Here is a 15582-nt window from a genome sequence, read left to right on the forward strand (position 1 = left end):
CCTTCCATATCCCCTCCAACTGATAAATCCAAGCACCCCGGGGGCTCATGCTGGCCCAGCGCTCAGTCCTGGCTACTTCCGTCACCCTGGGGTCCAAGCCCAGCTGCTCCTCTTTGCCTGGACACAGCAGCAAATGTGATTGCCCCACACCAACTAGTCCAGGCTCCTAAGCTCTTTAGCGCCCAGTGCCAAAGACCCCCCATGACACCCCCAAGCTGTCCCCCACTGCACCCCCATAGTGTCCAGGTGCCAGGTCAGCACCAACCTCCCCCAGCCAAGGCCCATCCAGTCTCCTCTTGGGGTCTCTCCTTGGAGGCTGCCAAAGCCTTTCCTGCCAGCTAACCATCAGAGAGAAGGCATCACCCCCACTTCTCTCCTCCCTGCACATCTGTCAACCCAGCCACCCTGGTCGTGAGGGGGATGGCAAGTGGGGACCTGACCTGGCCCCAGAAGTCCACTGCCATGTTCCCCAAAACATGACACTTTTTGCCTGTAACATCTGCATGAAAGGCCCTCTCGGGAGGTACTTCTTAAAGCAAACGGCTCCGAGCGAGCTAAAAACTAAAGGTCATTTTCTCCCCGAGGAACACCTCCCATGACCCGTTACTAATGTCTTCCAGTTAAGTTATTTACTGAAAGCCTCTTGAGAAGAGCTTGGGGGAAGGTGCCAGGGGCCAGAGGCCCCTTCAGAGGGCTTGGCCAGGCCCTAGACTTCTAGAGCAGAGGGGTGAACCCAAAGATGAATTGGCCTTCTGTGTCCTTGGTCCCCTGATAGAGACAAGATGAAAGCCAAGAGGAGGGTGCCTCTCCCCAGCCCAGGCTCCCATGGCCTCTCAGACGGCAGCTGTCCCTCCTTCCCTCCCTCCCTCCCTCCCTGTGGGTCCCCCATGTTTCTGTCTCTGCTCCCACAGCAGGCTGTTTTGTTCCTCTCCGACTCTGTCACCCTCCTCTGCTTCTTGGTCACAGTCTTTCTCCCTTCCCTCCATCTCTGTCCTCCTCTCTGACCTGAAGTTCCCTGGGCTTCTGGAGGCAGATGATGGTCTCCAGCTCTTCAGACAGTGGCTGCTTTCATCCCATTTCCTGGCCCCTGTCTGGGAACAATGAGGAAGAAACATGCAGGCACAAATCAGTGTCGTGGGGCTTTAGGGCCAGATCAGGCGCCCCAGTCCTTGAGCTCCCAGTGGAGGTGGAGAGGGGTCCATGGAATCCAGCTGGGACCCTTGGAACCCTCGGTGGTGCTGAGGCCCAGCAAGCAGGCAGCACCTGGAGAGCCCAGTTCAGCTGCACTGACACGGACAGGTGAGGCCAGCGGAGGCCTGAGTGCCCCACCCCCACCTTCAGCTGCTGCTAAGGAGGAGGCTGGAGTCATGCATTCTCCATCAGGCTGTTTGCAAACCTGTCCTGTGCATGGGCAGTCAGGGCTGGGCTAGTCTCTGGAACAGCTAATGTGAAGGGGCCTGATTTCCACCAACCAGAGGCCCACGGGGAGGCAGATGTGTGAATGGTCGCAGTGCTGAGGGCTGGGTGCTGCACTCTTGCGAGAACAGGTTTTTGGGGAAAGAAGATCAGGGAAGGCTGAGCACGATGGCTCATGACTATAATCCCAATACTTTGGAGAGCAGGTAGTCACCTGAGGCCAGGAGTTCAAGACCAGCCTGGCCAACATGGTAAAACCCGGTCTCTACTAAAAATACAAAAAATTAGCCAGGTATGTTGACACTTGCCTGTAATCCCAGCTACTCTGGATGCTGTGGCATGAGAATCGCTTGAACCCGGGAGGCGGAGGTTGCAATGAGCCAAGGTCAAACCATTGCACTCCAACCCAGGCAAGAAGAGCGAAACCCCATCTCAAAAAAAAAAAAAAAAGGTCAGGGAAGACCTGCATTAATGGACGGGGGGATGAGCAAGACATGGAGGGTGTGAGGGGCACATTCCGGGCAGAAGAGTGAACGGCGCAGGGAGCCACATCTGTGTGGACACTTGTTGGGCAGCCCCCGCAGACCACTGAGCTGGCAGGATGAAAATGGAGTCTAACTAGAGTTGCAAACATTTTTTAGTTTGCCAAGTAAGGACATTTAAAAAAATAGTCTTTTATTCTCACCCCCATTTTACAAAAGAAGTAATAATATCTCAACTACAAAAAACAAATCAAAAGGCTATTTGGAATAAAAGATATTGTAACCAAGAAAGGAGAGCTGGCAACTTGGCTGATACATCTGGTTGATTTCGTGTCTATAAATCAGTATTGCTGTTTTTCCCTCATTATTGCTGACTACGGAACACTTTATCAGGATCAGCCCTGCCAGGGAGCTGGCCTTCGGGAGCTGCTGATAAAGGGACTTGTGCAGTAGAGCAAGGCCTGGGGAAATGGAGGAGGCAGCGGCCATGCCAGGAAGGACTTTGCACTCACACTCAGGAGTGTGGATTTTATTGCCAAGGTGAGGAGACACCGGGGCAGGGTGCCAAGTGAACAGACTGAAGCATCCTCAGAGCCGTGTATAAAAATGCACTAGGGAGGAGGGCTGGGGGACCAGAGGAGGGGGTGCAGTGGGAATGACGAGGGTCTGTACTCAGGTGGGGAGACTGGAGTTGGGCTGGAGAAGAGGGGTGTTGAAGAGGACTTGAGGAGCTGGGCAGCGAAGGGCAGGGCCAGAGGGGCCACCCAGAGCTGGCAAGAGGTGTCGTCCCTGTCCACTTTCCCACAGGGACAGCAGCGGATGGATCTTTGATTTCACTAGAGGCAGAAGCAGGAGACGCAGATTTAAGATTTGGAATTAGGCCAGGCACGGTGGCTCATGCCTGTAATCCCAGCACTTTGAGAGGCCTAGGTGGGTGGATGGCTTGAGGTCAGAAGTTCGAGACCAGCCTGGCCAACATAATGAAACCCTGTCTCTACAAAAAATACAAAAATTAGCCAGGCATGGTGGCATGCACCTGTAGGATGAGGCAGGAGAATCACTTGAACCTGGGAGGCAGAGGTTGCTGTGAGCTGAGATTGCACCGCCACTACACTCCAGCCTGGGTGACAGAGCAAGACTCTGTCTTAAAAAAAAAAAAAGATTTGGGATTAAAGGACTGGAGGAACATCCTGGCTCTACAAAATGTGACACTTGATACTGTCCAGCCAGAGTAGCCCAAGGCCTCATGCAATCTGTGGGATGGAGAAGGAGGGGACAGCTGGTGGCTCCCACCAGAGACACGTGTCCTGCTTTGCCTCCACCTGTTGTGTGACCTTTGTCTACCTACCAACCATTCTGTGCCTTGATTTCCTTATCTGAAAAATGGGAATCTAATGGTACCTAACTCACAGGGTTGCCAGGAGTTTTCACTTCTCTGTGTAAAGTGCTAAGATGCCTAGCTCAGTAGACACGGCCTCACGGTGCCATTTCACATGCCACACTGCAGCACCCACGAAGCACCAGGTAATGGAGGGCAGTTAATATTGGTGACGTGGGGGGAGGAGGCACGATCGTGGCAAATACCAGGCCTGGCTTCAAAGGAAGGCCCAGCTTCGGGGCCACCTTCTGGGCTTGGGCACTTTTTTTTTTTCCTTTTTGAGAGGGAGTCTCGCTCTTTTTGTTCAGGCTGGCTGAAGTGCAACGGCACGATCTTGGCTCACTGCCACCTCTGCCTGCCGGGTTCAAGCGATTCTCCTGCTTCAGGCTCCCCAGTAGCTGGGACTACAGGTGCGTGCCACCATGCCCGGCTAATTTTTGTATTTTTAGTAGAGACAGGGTTTCACCATGTTGGCCAGGCTGATCTTGAACTCCTGACCTTGTAATCCGCCTGCCTCAGCCTCCCAAAGTGCTGGGATTACAGGCATGAGCCACCATGCCCGGCCAGGTCAGTGCATCTTTCTAGACCTTCTGCTTGAAATGTGAGTCTTTCAACAGCTCGCCTGCTGAACTCCCACCCCTCCTTTCAGGGCTCAGCCTAAGCGTCATCTGTGGCCAGGCTCAGGGCCTGCCCTGCACCTCTACATTGCCTCTCTGGGAATGACTCCTTTAAACATCCCAGGAGCTTGTAGAGGTGGTGTCAGAGGCCTTCGAACTAGAGCGATTCCGTCTTGAGTGGGGGCTAGGAAAATGAAGCTGGGGCTTGCTGGGCTACATTCCCAGAAAGGTATTCCCAGCCTTTAGATGTTTACAGTTAAGGGAACAGACTAATAACGTTTACTAAACAAACCCAAACTTGGGAGGGTCCAGATATACCGATACCCTGAGAATAAAAGCATTCCTACTTTTGCTTCAAAGATAATATTCAAATATATAATTCAAATAATAATATTGATTCTTGTAAAATATGGTAATTTAAAAAAGCAATCTTTTATCACCAACCCTTGTAGCGGAGCACATCTCCCCATGATCTTTTTTTATCCTGTATATATACAAGCCTTGTACCTAGAGCAGATGAGTTCCCTCTTCCTCTTACTTTTGGGAACGCCCTACTCTTGTCTATGGCGTAGCTGTGCTTTCAACACTTCACTTTCTTAATAAATTTGCTTTTGCTTTGCACTGCAGACTTGCCCTGAATTCTTTCTTGAGAGAGATCCAAGAACCCTCTCTTGGGGTCTGAATCAGGACCCTTTCCTATAACAGTGCGACCAGGCTGCCCCTGCTCACTGGGGTGTCCAGGCACAGGGCCAGTGCCTGCTCTTCGAAGGTCTTGGTGAAAACCTATGGAGGAATGAGTGAGTGTAAGAAAGAGAAGGACACATTTTTAATGAAGACCAGGCAAGATTAGGCAATAGGAGAAAAGACAGATATGCGTCAAAGCTCACTCACATGTTCCTGGCCCGGGAGGCAGAGATAGATTGTCACAGTTCATAGACCATTGCAGAGCTGGCTCTATCCTGGGCCTGGAATGAAGAGGTACCTCCCTCTCCTCCCCTGCTCCCTGGGGTTCCCGGCCTGACATCCTATAGCAGGGTACACTGCAGACAGGGTCAGACAACACTGAGCTGTCACACGGCATTGTCCCTGACATGTCACCAATTTTTGTAATTATTTTTTTTCTTACTGTGGTGAAATACACATAACAACCAGACTCAGTGGCTGAGCACTTTGGGAGGCCGAGGCAGGTGTCACTGGAGGTCAGGAGTTCAAGACCAGCCTGGCCAACATGGTGAAACCCCGTCTCTACTAAAAATATAAAAATTAGCCAGGTGTGGCAGCACACACCTGTAATCTCAGTTACTTGGGTGGCTCAGCTACTGGAAGGCTGAGGTTGCAATGAGCTGAGATTGCACCACTGCACTCCAGCCTGGGCAACAGAGTGAGACTCCATCTCAAATTTTTAAAAAATACACGTAACATAAAACTTGCCATTTTAACCATTTTTAAGTGTGCAGTGGTATTAAGGGTAGTAAATGTGTTCATAATGTGCAGCTGTGACCACCCTCCCTCTCCAGAACTCTATTTAGGTGTTAAACTGAAACTCTGCCCGGTGAACAATAACCCCCAGTTCCGTCCTCCCCACAGGCATGTCGGCAACTGTTAAAAACAATGTCTTGCGTAGTAAGTTTGTGCTCAACCAAAAACTGGGGGAAGAGCTAAAATAAGATGTGAAAGTTAAGATGGGATTGCTGAGTGAGTCAAAAGCAATTAAGATTGAATTCACAGTTAGCATTTAGAGGGAGATGTCAGATGCATATTGACAAACTGGCCATTTTTCACCCGGAAGAGATCTGAGGGTCTCCATTGAGTTTCAGTTTCTATATGAGCCACAGCAGGTGAGGAGGCTGCCAGAACCACCCAGCCCTCTTCGGCTACACTGAGGGAAGAAATTGCATTATGGCGACCAGGCTCCCTGTGCGCTTGTTAGGCCAGCCCTGAGGCTTTACTTAAATAGAGCAGCACAGTTTAGGAGAGATGTGGAAAATCTGCACTCCATTCCCAAGAGGATGACAGAGCGTCAGGATACAGAGAACCTCTCTCCCCGGGAATCACTGAAGGTGCTGTGTTTCTCCTGCAGAATAGGAGACGTGCTTAGACATGGTTGCTGCCTTCCATCTTGGAAAGTGACCGTGTCAAAGGGAAAAGACTCATTGTTTCTCTAGAAAGTGAAAAACAATAAGCCTGGCCTGGGGCAAGACTAGCCTGGCCAACGTGGAAAACCCCATCTCTACTAAAACTACAAAAATCAGCGGGGCATGGTGGCACACACCTGTAATCCCAAGTACTCAGGAGGCTGAGACGGAAGAATCGCTTGAACCTGGGAGGCAGAGGTTGCAGTGAGCCAAGATCGCACCATTGCACTCCAGCCTGGGTAACAAGAGCGAAACTCCGTCTCAAAAAAAAGAAAAGAAAAAGAAAAACAAGCCTAGAGATGAGGCAGGAGACATATTTAGCATAAGAAAGCAGTTTCTAACAACCACAGTGGCTCAGCCCACAGAAATAGCAAGCTTCTGTCCTTGGAAACGTTCAGATTTTGAGGGCAGGATGATTGATGTCAAAGATACCAGAGACACGACTGGCCAGGGAGCAGGGTTTCCCCATCGTTGTCCCATTCCAAGCATCCCATTCTTAAGGAATCTCATTTTTTGAAATGCAAAATTAAGATTAAATAAATTTTACTTATTAAAAGTAGTGATTTCCCCATTTATCTTTTTTTATTTTTATTGAGAGACTGTCATGCTCTGTTGCCTAAGGTGGAGTATAGCGGCATGATCTCAGCTCACTGCAACCTCCACCCACTGCAAGCTCCGCCTTCTGGGTTCAATGATTCTCCTGCCTCAGCCTCCCAAGTAGCTGGGATTCAGGTGCCGGCCACCACACCCGGCCAATTTTTGTACTTTTAGTAGAGGTGGGTTTCACCATGTTGACCAGGCTGGTCTCAAACTCCTGACCTCAAGTGATCTGCTTGCCTCGGCCTCCCAAAGTGCTGGGATTACAGGCATGAGCCACTGCACCTAGCCTAATTATCCCATTTTAGTAATCAAAAACTTACATACTATCAATCATCCGATGCCTAGCTTGGGGTTGACTAAATAGAAGAAAATGACTCAGCCTTGGGGATCTGGAAGAGCTTCTGAGAAGCAGAGGTTGTGCCAGAGTGGGGTTTGAGAAATGACTCGGTGGTTCTACAAGTAGACAAAGGAGGTCTTTGCAACAGAGAGATTCAGAGGTGAAAACATCAGCTCCGGAATAAACTACTAAGTCTAAAGTGGGACTGAGAGGAGGCTGGAGGCAGCAGGGTGCAGATGAAAAAGCGCTTGTCAGTTTAATGAGGGCCATGCAAGAGCTTTGCCCAGGAAAACAGCATGAGTGAAGAAGAGCAGCTGGCCAAGAAAGAGAAAGGAGAATCCAACTGTATTCAAAGTAAGTAAGACCTTCTGTTTATCAAATGACACCCCCACCACCAAGGAAATTCATGCAAGTCGCAAACAGGGAATGATATCTGCAACAGATTTAAATGACAAAGGATTAATATAAAGAACTCTCAAGAATCAGTATGGGAAAAAAAAGAAATGGGCAAAGGAAGCAAACAGGAATATCACAGAAGAGAAAGCAGACATGTCCTGTAAACACACACAGAGATATTTAACCTCACTGGCAACAAGGGAATGAAAATATGTCATGCCCCTCAAATTGGCAAAAAATTAAAAATTGGACAATAGTGTTGGTGACGCTGTGGAGCAACGTGGGAACTCTCATTCACTGTGAACTCTCATTCAATAGTGCAAATCAGTGTAACTATTTTGAAAGCAATTTGACCTCTGGATACCCTTCAACTTTTGCATGCCTTTGAATACCTGCACATGCCTGGCCCAGTGACTTTACCTGGCTCAGTATATTCCCTGAGCAGTACTTCTCTAAAACTGTGGTGAAGGACTTGTCTTGTTTTTGTGTTAATTTTCAGTTTGTTCCTCAAGGACCTAGAAATAGAAATTCCATTTGACCCAGCAATCCCATTACTGGGTATATATCCAAAGGACTATAAATCGTTCTACTATAACGTCACATGCATACGAATGTTCATTGCAGCACTGTTTACAATAGCAAAGACCTGGAATCAACCCAAATGCCCATCGATGATAGATTGGACCGGGAAAATGTGGCACATATACACCATGGAATATTATGCAGCAATCGAAAACGATGAGTTCATGTCCTTTGTAGGGACATGGATGAACCTGGAGAACATCATTCTCAGCAAACTGACACAAGAACAGAAAATGAAATACCACATGTTCTCACTCATAGGTGGGTGTGAACAATGAGAACACATGGACACAGGGAGGGCAGCACTACACACTGGGGTCTCTTGAGGGGAATAGGGGAGGGACAGCGGCGGGTGGGGAGTTGGGGAGAGATAGCATGGGGAGAAATGCCAGATATAGGTGAAGGGGAGGAAGGCAGCAAATCACACTGCCACGTGTGTACCTATGCAACTATCTTGCATGTTCTTCACATGTACCCCAAAACCTAAAATGCAATAAAATTTTAAAAAATTCAGTTTGTTGGGGAAATAATGCTTTTTGTAAATACAATAAAAATGAACCGCTAAAAAATGGAATGAGAAAAAGACATGCAATTTACAAGCCCTGATGTCTTGTTATTAGATTCAACAGACATAAAATTACTTACATATACCAAGGAGACCTGTGCAAAATGTTCCTGGCAAATCATTTTGTAATAGCAAAAAACAAAGAGTAACTCAAATGTCCATTAACAGGAGATCAGAGAAATAAACTGTGATATAATCACGTGACAGACTATTACAGAGTTGTGAAAATAAATGAACTACAACTGTATGCAACAACAATAAGTCTTATAAACATAATTGAGAGAAAGAAGTTTCTGGTTAGGCACGGTGTCTCGCGCCTATAATTCCAGCACTTTGGGAGGACAAGGTGGGCGGATCACCTGAGGTTGAGTTCAAGACCAGCCTGGCCAACATGGTGAAACCCTGTCTCTACTAAAAATACAGAAAGTTAGCTGGGCATCGTGGTGTACACCTGTAATCCCAGCTACTCGGGAGGCTGAGGCAGGAGAATCGCTTGAACCTGGGAGGAGTGGGTTGCAATGAGCCGAGATTGCACCATTGCACTCCAGCCTGGGCAATAAGAGTGGAACTCCGGCTCATAGAAAAAAAAAAAAGAAGAAGAAGAAGTTTCTGTCACCCAAAATAAACCTCATGCCTATTTTCAGTTACTTCCCCTTCTTAACCCCAAGCCCAGGCAACCACCCATCTACTTCTGTCTCTATAGATTTGACTTTTCTAGACATTTCCTATACATGGAATCTTACAATATGTAGTCTTTTGGGTCTGGCTTCTTTCACTTCGCACACTGTTTTTGGGGTTCGCCCTTTGTGGTAGGCTATATCAGAACTTCATTCCTTTTTATTGACAAATCATCATCTGTGTCAAGGGGCCGCACTTTGCTCATCTGTCCACCAGCTGACGGCATTTGGGTGCTTCCACGTCTCTGCTACTTTGAAGGATGCTGCTTTGGGTGCAGCTGTTTGCACTGATGGGTTTTCATTTCCCTTAAATTCAAACTTAGGTGACATTGTTATTATAAAGCTCTACAACAAGAAATATTCATCAGTCTAATGTTTACAGATACACACAAAGTACTGACTTTTTTTTTAAGGGAATAATAACAGCATTCAGGGCTGGAATGCGATGGCTCATGCCTGTAATCCCAGCACTTTGGAAGGCCGAGGCAGGCGGACCATCTGAGGTCAGGAGTTCAAGACCAGCCTGACCAACATGGTGAAACCCTGTTTCTACTAAAAAATACAAAAATTAGCTAGGCATTGTGGCAGGCACCTGTAATCTCAGCTACTTGGGAGGCTGAGGCAGGAAGAATTGCTTGAACCTGGGAGTCAGAGGTTGCAGTAAGCCAATATCGTGTCACTTCACTCCAGCATGGGCCACGGAGCAAGACTCCTTCTCAAAAAAACAAAACAAAACAAAATAACAATAACAGCAACAAAAAACAGCATTCAGGGGAGTAGATGGGGAGCACAGGGGTGGGAAGGGAAAGACACAGCTGGAGGAAAAGGTGATTGCTGATGGGTTTACGGGTGTTCAGTTTTTATTATGCTCCATAACTTACATATAGATTTTATTAGATATCATGTATACATATATATGCTACATAAGGCAAGTCCAGGCACGGTGGCTCACACCTGTAATCCCAGCACTTTGAGAGGCTGAGGTTGGTGGATTACTGAAGGTCAGGAGTTCAAGACCAGCCTGACCAACATGAGGAGTCCCCGTCTCTACCAAAAAACACAAAAATTAGCCTGGCATGGTGGTGCACACCTGTAGTCCCAGCTACTCAGGAGGCTGAGGCACGAGAATCACTTTAATCTGAGAGTCAGAGGCTGTGGTGAGCCGAGATAGTGCCACTGCACTCCAGCCTAGGCAACAGAGCTAGACTTCATCTCAAATAATAATAAAGCATTTTTTAAAATGAAAGCCTGTCTCCAACGTCCTAAAAACCAAGATTCCAACTGCAACGACAGGCTGCACCCCTTGGTGTTCCTCGCTGGCTCTTAGAGGGCACTCAAAGGCCCAGGCGCTCCCACGGGTGCTGCTGCCTGGCCTGAAAAGCCCAGTCCCAGAGGTCTGCGGAGCTCCTCCGTGCTTCCCCAGGGGCCTTGCTTCTCACTGGCCACCCTTGGTAGAACAAACAGCGCATCTGTGCACCCTTCTTCCTCCTCTCCTTGACCCTCTCTCCTCGTGTACTGTTCCATGAAGCAGCAGCATCCCTGACTTGTATTTGTTTGTTTTGTCTGTTGCCTCCCAGCCTCCCAGATGTGTGTGCAGAATGTGGCTCCAGGAGCAGGACCCCGGCTGGCTCACAGCCCACGCCCCGATGTGCACATACCTGGCAGCCAGCGGGGCTCAGGAAATCATTCAGAGTTAACAGAAGCAGCCAAGACTGTGATGTGATGGAGAGAACTAGGGCTATCAGCCTGAGCTGCTCTCAACAGCTGAAAGCACAGGCTGTGTTGTTGTTAATACCCTGGGCAGACACTCCTTTGGTAAATACACGATTTGTATTTTGAGTTCTGGAAAACAGTCATCAGACCATCATGAGCCTTAGTACGACTACATTTCACTCTGTTGAAAATTGAGCATCTGAATTGAGATGTGTAAAATACACACCAGATTTTAAGACTTGGCACACACAAGAAGGTAAAATATCTCACTAATAATTTTTAAGCTGTGTCTCGTGGCTGCACACTTGTAGTCCCAGCTACGTAGGAAGCTGAGGTGGGAGGATCATGTGAGCCCAGGGAGGCTACAGTGAGCTGTGATCACAGCACTGCACTCCAGCATGGGCAACAGAGAAAGACCCTATCTCTTAAAAAAGGGGGAGGAGGGGGTTAAATAAATAATAATTTTGATACTGATTACATGTTGAAATAATACTACTTTGGATATATTGGGTTAAATAAAGTATATTAAAATGAATATTACAAAAATACAAAATTATATATGCAGCTCTCATTATATTTATGTTAGACAGACATTTCCATCATAATATGGCCTGGCTTTGTGTCCTCACCCAAATCTAATCTCAAATTGTAATCCTCATGTGTCGAGGGAGGGATCTTGTGGGAAGTGATTGAATCATGGGGATGGACTTCCCCCTTGCTATTCTCATGATAGTAAGGGAGTTCTCACGAGATCTGATTTTTTTTGTTTTTGTTTTTGTTTTTATTTGGAGACAGAATTTCACTCTTGTTGCCCAGGCTGGAGTGCAATGGCGAGATCTCAGCTTACTGCAACCTCAGCCTCCCAGGTTTAAGTGATTATCCAGCCTCAGCCTCCCAAGTAGCTGGGATTACAGGGACATGCCATCACACCCAGCTAATTTTTTGTATTTTTAGTAGAGATGGGATTTCACAACGTTGGCCAGGCTCGTCAACTCCTAAACTCAAGTGATTCACCCACCTTGGCCTCCCAAATTGCTGGGATTATAGGTGTGAGCCACTGCAGAGGGCCTTCTTTTTTTTTTTTTTGAGAAGGAGTCTCACTCTGTTGCCCAGGATGGAGTGCAATGGTGCGATCTTGGCTCACTGTAACCTCCACCTTCCAGGTTCAAGTGATTCTCCTGCCCTCAGCCTTCCAAGTAGCTAGGACTATAGGCACACGCCACTACACCCAGCTAATTTTTTGTATTTTAGTAGAAACGGGATTTCACCATGTTGGCCAAGATAGTCTCAATCTCTTGACCTTGTGATCTGCCTGCCTCGGCCTCCCAAAGTGCTGGAATTAGAGGTGCGAGCCACCACTCCTGGCCATTTTTTTTTTAGATGGAGTCTACCTCTGTCACCCAAGCTGGAGTGCCATGGCGCAATGTTGGTTCACTGCAACCTCCACCTCCCAAGTTTAAGCGTGTCTTGTGTCTCAGCCTCCCAAGTAGCTAGGATTACAGACACGAGCCACCATGCCAAGCTAATTTTTGTATTTTTAGTAGAGATAGGGTTTCACCATGTTGACTAGGCTTGTCTCCAACTCCTGACCTCAGGTGATATGCCTGTCGCCACTTCCCAAAGTGCTAGGATAACAGGTGCGAGTTACCGTGCCCAGCCGAGATCTTATGGTTTAAAAGTGCGGCGTGGGCTGGGCGCGGTGGTTCACGCCTGTAATCCCAGCACTTTGGGAGGCTGAGGTGGGTGGATCACGAGGTCAAGAGATCGAGACCATCCTGGTCAATATGGTGAAACCCTGTCTCTACTAAAAATACAAAAATGAGCTGGGCATGGTGGCGCACGCCTGTAGTCCCAGCTACTCGGGAGGCTGAGGCAGAATTGCTTGAACCCAGGAGGCGGAGGTTGCAGTGAGCCGAGATCGCACCATTGCACTCCGGCTGGGTAACAAGAGCGAAACTCTGTCTCAAAAAAAAAAAATTTTTTTTTAATTAAAAAAAAACAAAAGTGCAGCACTTCCCCACCCCTACCCCCTGCCGCATGTAAGATGTGCCTCACTATTCTCCTTCACCTTCTGCCATGATTTTAAGTTTCCTAGCCACTTAGAACTGTGAGTCAATTAAACCTCTTTTCTTTATAAATTACCCAATCTCAGGTAAAACAGACTAATAGCAGGGTGAAAACAGATTAATATACATCATAACCGAAAGCTCCACTGGTCTAGAGTCTAAACAAACCATTCTTACCTCCGAGCATCCCAGTCCCTCCCACATCCACATTTGGTTCAAGCTCCCTGCCTGGGGGCCCTAACCCTCTCTGATTCTCTGGGGCTAAGCCCTGCCTTCCTCCACGTAGAGCTGTCTTGCCTGTCCTTCCCTGTGGTAGGAACCATATTCCTCCCTTAATATCTACTATTTATACCAGACATAAGCACTTAGGCTTGGAGAACTAATTTCCTCTTCAGCTCAATTTTTATGTTAAAGGCAGTTAATACCCTTCTCCCTTAACTCAGTGTCTTGCATATAAGGAATGGTGACTGATGATTCTAACAGTATTAGTAACACCTTGTTTTTCTGTGGTGCTTTACAACTCAAAAAAGATCTGTTGTGTTCCCGAAACCCTAAGAAGGAGGACAGGTAGAGATTTTCATAGCCATTGTATACCTGAGGAAACTGAGGTTCAAAGAGATTATTTTGCACAGGTCATAAGACTTGTTAAGGTGGCCCCTATTTTTTCGGCTGGAGGCAACTGCTGTTTCCCCTCCACTGTGCTGTTCATGCCCATGTTGAAAACACAGACAGTTAAAACTGAATATAGAAAGAAAAGACTAGCACGGGTCTGGGAAATGAGGGCTGCTTTGTGTTAGAGGCAAGACTTGATCTGAACTTTGAGGAATGGACACGTTTTGGCCAAACAAAAAGGAAGATGCAGACTTCTGGGGAGAGAACCACAGCTACTCTGAAAACTAATTCATAATCAGAGATCTTGATTAACAAAGAATGATGGAATTAAACATTTGGACATTTTTTTAAAACAACATGACATATTCAATACAGAGGATAAAAAGAGAAAAAGAAAAAAGAAAAAAAAACCAACAGATTTATTAAGATATAATTCATATATCATAAAATCTGCCCCCCCTTTCTTTTGAGATGGAATCTCGCTCTGTCGCCAGGTTGGAGTGCAGTGGCGCAATCTCTGCTCACTGCAACCTTTGCCTCCCAGATTCAAGCAATTCTCCTGCCTCAGCCTCCCAAGTAGCTAGGACTATAGGTATGTGCCACCATGCCCAGCTAATTTTTTTGTATTTTTTTTTCTTTTTTTTGAGACAGAGTTTCGCTGTTGTTACCCACACTGGAGTGCAATGGCACGATCTTGGCTCACCGCAACCTCCGCCTTCTGGGTTCAAGCAATTCTCCTGCCTCAGCCTCCCAAGTAGCTGGGACTACAGGCGTGCACCACCATGCCCAGCTAATTTTTGTATTTTTAGTAGAGATGGGGTTTCACCTCGTTGACCAGGATGGTCTTGATCTCTTGACCTCGTGATCCACCCACCTTGGCCTCCCAAAGTGCTGGGATTACAGGCGTGAGTCACCACGCCCAGCCATTTTTTTGTATTTTTAATAGAGACGGATTTCACCATGTTGGCCAGGATGGTCTCGATCTCTTGGCCTCATGATGCACCCACCTCAGCCTCCCAAATTGCTGAAAATCCCCCCTTTTAAAGTGGCTTTTAGAATATTCAGAGTCGTGCAACCATCACTACTAATGTCAGAACACTTCACTACCCCTAAAAGAAACCCCATATTACAGATTCTGATGCTGCTGGAAGCCCCATACTACCAGCCGTGGTCAACCCCACAGTGTTCTTCGACATCACCATCAACAGCAAGGCGTTGGGCCGTGTCTCCTTCAAACTGTTTGCAGACAGGTTTCCCAAGATGGCAGAAAACTTTTGTGAACACTGGAGAGAAAGGATTTGGTTACAAGAGTTTCTGCTTTCACAGAATTATTCCAGGGTTTATGTGTCAGGGTGGTGACTTCACACGCCACAATGGCACTGGTGGCAAGTCCATCTATAGGCAGAAATGTGATGATGAGAATTTCATCCTAAAGCATACAGGTCCTGATATCCTGTCCATTGCAAATGCTGGACCCAACACAAATGGTTCCCAGTTCTGCATCTGCACTGCAGAGACTGAGTGGTTGGATGGTAAGCATGTGGTCCTTGGCAAGGTGAAAGAAGGCATGAATACTGTGGAGGTCATGGAGTGCTTTGGGTCCAGGAACCCAGGAACGGCAAGGCCAGCAAGATCACCATTGCCGACTGTGGACAACTCGAGTAAGTCTGACTTGACTCGAGTAAGTTTTATCTTAACCACCAGACCACTCCTTCTGTAGCTCAGGAGAGCGCCGCTCCACCCCACTTGCTCGTAGTATCCTAGAGTCTTTGTGCTCTCGCTCAGTTCCCTTTGGGTTCCATGTTTGCCTTGTTCCCTTCCCTGCCTAGCTGGACTGCAGAGTTAAGTTTATGATTATGAAATAAAAACTGAATAACAATTGCAAAAAAAATAAGAAAGAAAGAAACCCCATGCCCTTTGTGAGTCACTCCATTTTCCTCCTCCCCCAAGCCCCTGGCAACCACTAATCTCTTTTCTGTCTCTATGGATTTGCCTATTCCAGACAT

The 15582-nt window shown here is 47.4% G+C and overlaps 1 pseudogene; it reads left to right on the top strand.

Moving 5' to 3' along the window:
- The first annotated feature begins 1100 nt into the window (after nt 1-1100).
- LOC144582814 (peptidyl-prolyl cis-trans isomerase A pseudogene) lies at nt 1101-15276 on the top strand (annotated as a pseudogene).
- The last annotated feature ends 306 nt before the right edge of the window (nt 15277-15582 follow it).

The sequence above is a fragment of the Callithrix jacchus genome, chromosome 5 (assembly GCF_049354715.1).
Source record: "Callithrix jacchus isolate 240 chromosome 5, calJac240_pri, whole genome shotgun sequence".
NCBI lineage: Eukaryota > Metazoa > Chordata > Mammalia > Primates > Cebidae > Callithrix > Callithrix jacchus.